At 43.1% G+C, this 7,467-nt stretch overlaps 1 long non-coding RNA gene across 1 annotated transcript; it reads right to left on the minus strand.

The window, feature by feature from the left end:
- Window positions 1-462: 462 nt before the first annotated feature.
- Window positions 463-6,985, minus strand: LOC144175146 (uncharacterized). The gene is made up of 3 exons (XR_013323621.1): window positions 6,727-6,985; window positions 4,918-5,187; window positions 463-2,034 (listed from the first exon to the last, which is right to left on the minus strand). It is a non-coding gene; the product is annotated as an uncharacterized LOC144175146 (long non-coding RNA).
- Window positions 6,986-7,467: the final 482 nt, after the last annotated feature.

Here is a 7,467-nt window from a genome sequence, read left to right on the forward strand (position 1 = left end):
GCTTTAGCAAATTTGGGACATTTAAGGTGCACTGAAATCTCTACACATGCGCTTTTTCACTTTCTGTATCCACCATGAAAATGGCTGCCAATTTAGACAGCGATTCTAAATAGTAGTTGACGTGCATTTTAAAATAATCACAAACATTATAGCCACAAAATTAATTTTTACAAGTTGTAGACATTGCCCGTTACACCAGACACTGGACTACACTGTCAAGAGCTTTGACATCTACAATGACGTCTACAAAGCAGGCTTATACTGGTAGAATGTTTCATACCATAATTACTGTGTGTTCAGAGCTCACGTGTGAAGTATGGATACTGCTGCTTCAGCAAGAACCGAGGATGAGCACCCTTCCTGGTTCTGAAAAAAAATAACAGAGGAAATGTCTTAAGCAGGATTCTGAAACGGGGTTGAATGAAACAAGAATGAACAAGAAATTCTTTCAAAACATGTAAAGCAATGCAAACAAATATTTATTTCAACTTATTTCTACAAAAGACCACCTCATGAAAACCGGTGGTGGGGTATTGGCTCAAAAAAAAAGCAGAGAGCACTTATACAAATGCTACAGGGAGCCTTCGCAGCCAACAATTGTTTGAGCACCTAAACTAATCACTGTTCAACAAACTCATAAAAAATGTTTGAATGCATAAAAAACCAGTGGTAAACACAGGAAACAGTTAAAACAGAATGACGGCACAAGTTTGTCCCGTCGTTCTCTTCTGTGTCCTGGGTTTTCCTATGGTTTTTCATCCATTCAAACATGTACCAGCTAGCCCAGTCCAACGCCTTGGTATCATAAAAATATGGATAGTCAATCCTTACACAAAGTTAAAAAAAAAATAAAGTATAAAGTAGGTGACAAAATTAAAACAACAGCAAATTGGTTGGCTTTTAATTTTAAATGATAATATAAAAAATAATGGCATGAATGAAAGTGAGCAGCACGCGAAGTACCTTGTTGCTAGCCCGACATTCCACTTTGAAGCAAAATGTCCGCTTTTAACACTACATAGGCTAAACATGCAATGAGGCATTCCATTAGGCACACAAAATATACCATAATTGTTAAAAAAGCTACGAATTAGTTGAAAAAACCTGACCACGACAAATTGGAATTAGTTACTAGATACAGTTTCAGAAATACACAGCGACATCATATAAAAATAAATGGTTCCCATACAAAGATTGATCATAACAAAAATTCAGGACATTTATCAGACTGGCATCAATGTGCAAAGCAGCTTAATGAAGGAAGACGGTCTTCACTAAAAACATGTTAATATTGGGAGCTCATGTGCTTCCCTGCAAGTTGGGTGTGTAAACCCACTGACATCTTAACTAACCCGCCTGAATCATCACTTGATAGCCATTAAGGAATTTTACGAATTGGTTTATTGTAGCCAGCTGTCTAGTTTATTTCCCTATTTTTCTTGGCATTTCGTGTCTAATTCTAAATTTGGTGACTAGATAGCTTTTACTATGGTCATGCACTGGTGACAACGAATATTTGATTTTACTTTAAAAAAATTTCAGTTTTGTTTTATTGCTCACCAGCCAACGATCTGAAATATCAGAGGAGCTTAAAACGTATGTTGGCATTTCCTTCCTGCAGTGTAGTACAACTAATCATGACTTTTACCATAATTTGTTCACAAATCGTAATATGGGGAAAGTATTCAGCTTAATGAAAATGTCATTTCAGAAGCATGCACAATCAACAAGGCCTCAATGACTCTCATGACGTGGTCCACTTGTTTCTGTCACAAATAACCTGAGTGCAGACACATTCCACCGAAGACGAAGGTAACATGCCCTCTTGGGTGATGAATATTTAAAAAGCCTTACGAGTAAATTTGCTGCTGAGCACGTGAAATTGTGGCATTAAAACAAAAGATCCCTCTGCGGCATCTTTCACTTGGAGGAGCGCTTGACCACAAACTTTGAGAAGCTGGAAAATGCTCCATGAACCGCTCCAGCCAGCAGAAACGATGGAGGACACAAGTTGGTAGGCGGACCGTTGGCATCCTGCGATTGTGAAGATATTTCTGCTTAGTAGATGCTCTTCTTTTTGTACCACTGTTTATTTCACCTTTAACAAGCAGCTGAACTCCTTAATGTTCGCATAATAAAATGCTGCAATGCGGAACAGTTAGCAGGGTTGCCTCAATTTTGCTTTTCTACGAATTAACACAATGTAGGTAATCTGCACACAACTACAATCAAACTACAATTTTCACCTACTTCACTGCTAACATCAGCGTTTGGCTGCTCAAGCACAAATACAGGTTAGACATGTGAGCAATCTGCTAAACGTATCCCCACAAACTGAACAATCAGGCATCAGAAATCGGCAAGGAAGGAGGTGTCACGTTTAAATGGCACTTTTTTTGTTCAAAACATAAACAACACCTGGAAGCTTGAAGCGTGAGAGGGGGTCTTTCACGCTGACAATGTCAGACCATAGCTTGCTAGTGGGCACCTGCACGATGTGCACAATGTGTTTCTTGAAAATGCGTGCGAAAGTTTGATTGATGTGTAGGACGAGAATTGCAGCACGTTTTGACACAGGCCTTGTGGACGCTTCTGCCTGCTAATGTCAATGTGGATTCTTGCTAGTCGCCCTCTTCGCTTCTTTCTGAATATAATGCTTTAGGCATTATATTCAGGACAACGACTGCATCAAAACGTGCAGCAATTACCTACGTCCCACACATCGGTGAAACTCTCGCACACATTTTCAAGACACGCAGTGCATACATTCTGCATGTACCCACTAGCAAGCTGCGTTCTGACATTGTCAGCGTGAGAGACCCCCTCTCACGCTCCAAGCTTCCGGGTATTGTTTATTAGATTCCATGCGCTGAATGCAAATCAGTGTACATTGGCGAAACGGGCAATCTGCACAGAAGATTAATGCAGCACTGGAACGAAGTGAACAAGGGCGATGCAAAAACAAGTCCACTGGCAGAGCACCGTGAGAGGACGGGACACGTGGTCGACTGGAACAAGACAAAATTACTGACAACTGAGTGCAATCTATCTTCTCGATTACTGCTCGAGTCCCTCATTGTTCAGACGACGCCCAACATTATCAACATAATGGATGGCAATCTGCACCATATCTATGCAAACTCATTGCGCCGCGTAATGCCCAATATATAGCTTCGTTTTCCACGACACATGCTCACCGTGAACAAGCAACAAACCGTTAAATGGCTTTCTTGACTTGGTCAGTGACCTACGTTTCATCACTGCAATAATGCTTTTACCTGCCTACACGGCATTCCGTCAAACACTGGACTACACCACATGAGCCATTGCCGTTCTTAACCTGCATCAGAGTATATAACCTTTCACTACTGCTATGAGATAGACCCATAAACGCACTTCAATATGGCCTTTATATTTAGCTCTTGGAAACATTATGTATAATTTTACCTTTAAGTTGCACCTGCTACAGCAGCTGGTACTATACCAAAAACATGAAAAAAAAACGGTGGTTTAACACGCTAAAGCTACACTTGGGATATGGGGAGCACTGTAGGGGAAGGCTTCGCATTAATTTTGATCATCTGGGTATTTTTGTGCGCATCGAAATCTCCAAACACGGGCGTCTTTACGTGTTGCCTCCATCTGAAAAGCGGCTACACCAAGCGGTATCTAACCGACATTCGCCTCCACAGCACACCACCCTAGCCACGGCAGTGGGTTAAACATATGAAATAAATCGAGTTTTGGAGTGCAAATGAAAATATTAATCATACGTCTTATTTTCCCAATCGATGTACCTTTTGAAATCCACCATGCAATCCCCCCTCCCCTACCGGCCTACCAAAACACCTTTGTCTCAAGAGGTAATCAGGCTGTTGTTAATGAAGTAAGTATTTACAATCCGAGACTTGCCACCGTTAAAGTCATGCACTTTGTTTTAGAGATAAGCGACATTAGCCATTTGCAGCACCAGGAGTTAATTGTGTTAAGATCAGATTGAAAGCATTGACGGTAGTAGTTGAAAGAAATTGTGTGATAAATTACAACATCATCTGCAAATAGACCCACATGGGAGGATATGCAACATGGAAGATAGACCAAGCAACCTGCCTGGGGGGACAACAAAGTGGCACGAGCAAAAGAAGTATATAGTTATTAGAAGTAAACTGCATTTGAGAAGAATGAAAATCTTTTGCTCAAGTGAGGACATTAGGGTGAAGTTTGAGAAGTAGTCTGTGGTGTGCAATGCGATTGAATGCTTTAGAAAAATCGAGAAAAACTACCGCAGTTTGTAAGCCTGTGTCAATGGATCAATGTTGATCGTGAACAAATCCTGAAAGTTGTGTTTCTCAAGTAACCCTTGTGAAAACCGTGGTGATACTCGAATGTGATATTGTGATTTTATAAATAATTAGCGACCTGAGAGTGGATGAAATGTTTCCTGACCTTGCATATGGTGCTTGTTAGGGAAATTTAATGGTGAAGTACCGTCTCCTGATTTAAAGACTGGTGCTACCTCGACTATCTTCCAACCATTGAGATTAGTGCCTGTCACGAGAGACTGCGAAAAAAGCGCTGTCAGAATTCTACAGACTGCGGGATGTACTTTTCGGTATAGTATGATTATTACCAGTATGATCTGAAGTAGACCAGTTTGTATTGCAAGTTTAAAACCATATCGAAAGATCCTAAATGTTTGCTTGGCTTGATTACATACGAATACTTGCTTCAAAGTCAGTTCAATTTCTCTTCTTGCCCTTTAGTCGTCAGCCCCAGATTCTCTTCAATATCTCTGCTAAGCAATCACACGCTCCATACGCACAGCACTGCTTCATGAAAATGTTTCAAATAATCAGAGGCCACAGCACTGCTAACAGGTATACATCATGGCAAGTTCCACAACATGCAATAACTAACCTGAAAATACATAATCGGTGGGTGCACCGATATGGCAGCAGTGCCTGGACCGATGTGTCGAGCAAATGCGCTGACTTCTGAACGGGTGGTCCAAGCGGCCAGATGATGGATGAATGACCATTCCTGGCGGCAAAGCGTACGGAGCACCAACGAAAGGCCAGGCAGTACTTGGGTACAGCAGGTGCAGTGTCGGTTGGCCAAGGGAGGCCCTGGCAAAGCCTTTGAAACTGGACTGGAAGGCAGCTGACCCAGGACAGCCAGCAGCAGCACCTGCAGGTGCATAATCTGTGAGTGTGCTGACACTTGTTGAAATACAAGAAGAGCACACACAAAGCACGAATGCTTACATCAAGTAGATTTTTAATCGTTTAAAGACAGTAACCTCCAAGGCACTAATAAGAACATTCCCGGAACACCCCAAGTGAAATTTAGGTCACAGTAAGAATGTATTTATTAGACCCGCAGGTACTGTGAGTGGGGTATGCATGATATATGCAAAGCTAGCTACTGAGCTAATTTGCATGGAACGCATGCTAGCAGCTCATCTGTATCCCTTGCTTTCAATCGGAACTGGTGTGTGATAGTTGAGGCTCCTCCATTTCAATGTCTGACTTGTATCTGCACGTTCAATTCTCCAATTTAAATCGAGTTGAGTGAGTGCCTACAGCTTTCTTGTTAGTCTCTGTATGGCCTGCGGTTTTGCGAAAATGAGAACTTGCGAATTGGCTCAATTTTCTGCACTAATTTAAACAATACATATGCCTCTGATATCAAGCCCCAGACTTCCCGAGAGCTACTCTGACAGAATCGGCAGGCGCCTCGTAGGCGTTGTGAAATCTCCCCCACTACCCCGAGACTATGCTAACTCCCTGCGAGGCCACATGCGCGCATTTCACCTTCAATTTGCACGTATGTGAATTCTATACCTCTATGAACTCTCAGACGGGCGTCGTCATATTCGTGCCGGACTCGTGAAACTCGGCAACGTAAATTACCGCACTCGCTCGCTGGCGCGCGGCCCGAACTCTCTCACCGTTTCCGGCCCTTGCATACTATTTTCTCCACCTTGCACTTTGTAAATTCTCATGTTTAACTACACCTCGTGCGCCCTCATCTCTTGCCTGCTTTTCTTCCAGCACAACTCCGTCAGCACCCGGTCGACGCGTACGCTGTCGGGGCGCGTTGGCGAGCGAGTACGGCAATTTCGCTGTTGTCGTGCTTCACGAGAACAGCACACATATCGCGGCCCGAAGACCGCGAGGCGTACGGTCGCCGGTCTCGCGAGCGCTATAGCTGCGAAGCGCACTGCACGGAATTCGTGAAGGGGGGGGGGGGGGGGGGGAGAGATTTCACAACACCTACGAGACGCCAGCCATGGAATCACGTGTACGCGTTTTCACATGCACTTCCAGGGAACCTCCTGTTCATGTTATTTCTTGGTATACCGCGGGTATTCACGAGGGAGGACTAATCACAGCGTTGTGCCACTCACGCGAAATTGCGACTGCGATCTGCAACCGCAAAGGCACTGTTTGAGAGACACATAAACAAACGCCCCGGTGTTAAAGAGCCTTGCGTGATGTGAAATTATTAGCAGCCGTGTACCATAGCGCGAGCATCGTAGCCAAGGTCTACCTTCAGCGTAAATTGATGCTGACTTCTGCGGAAACGGTGGACTGGGCGCCAAACAAGTATACTAACTCACGTAGGCTCTCAGAGCAAACGAGATGGGGGTCTAGCGAATTACTGACCCATAAACACCAGAACTCGTTCCAACCAAATACAGAATAATAAAAAATGCGTACTTACCCGAGCAAAAACGATGTTTCCAACGTAAAATTCTCCTTCACTGTCGTCTTCATCTCGCGGACACACGAACACGCTTTGTTCTGATGCAATGTCATCCACTTTTGACGCGCAGTATTTTATCCGGCGATGATCGTTCTTCTGGGGTCCCCATGTTCAACACACGCGTAGGTTAGAAGGGTAGCCATCACCCATAAAGCTTCTATAACTATGATTTAACCTTGAAATAGATAGAACAGATTAAATCACGCCAGCAACCACTCGGCACAAAACGCCATGAAAAAACACACAGAAAAGTGAGAGATAGTTGCCAGACTTCAAATGCAGCACCTCTATGTTTGACGAAAATTGTGTTACTACTGTAATGTTGGTAATTATCTTTCTGCTTTCAAAGTCTGAAATGTGTTTATAACTTAAATTTAAGGTTTTTAAACACATAAAGTAATTGACATATATACTGATATTGTAAAGAGGTTTGACGTTTGTTTTGGTTTTGTTTTCACGGCGGGCTTCTCAAGAGAGAACGTGCGAGAAAACGAGCTACTTTGGGTTTAGGAAGAGGGTGGTAAATGTCGGCGTGATAGAAAGTAAGGAACAGGTGCTTACCCTGGTCGTTAAAAAAGGAGCTAATGAAACCCTCACGTAAAAAAAAAAAAAAAACACGTTCGACGAGGAATCGAACCATTGACCTACAAAACAGTACACGGACGCGTTAACAAACAGCTATGTCGGCGGGCGGTGTTC

The sequence above is a fragment of the Haemaphysalis longicornis genome, unplaced genomic scaffold (assembly GCF_048455015.1).
Source record: "Haemaphysalis longicornis isolate Haplotype H1 unplaced genomic scaffold, Haemaphysalis longicornis Haplotype H1 scaffold_3, whole genome shotgun sequence".
Classification (NCBI taxonomy): domain Eukaryota; kingdom Metazoa; phylum Arthropoda; class Arachnida; order Ixodida; family Ixodidae; genus Haemaphysalis; species Haemaphysalis longicornis.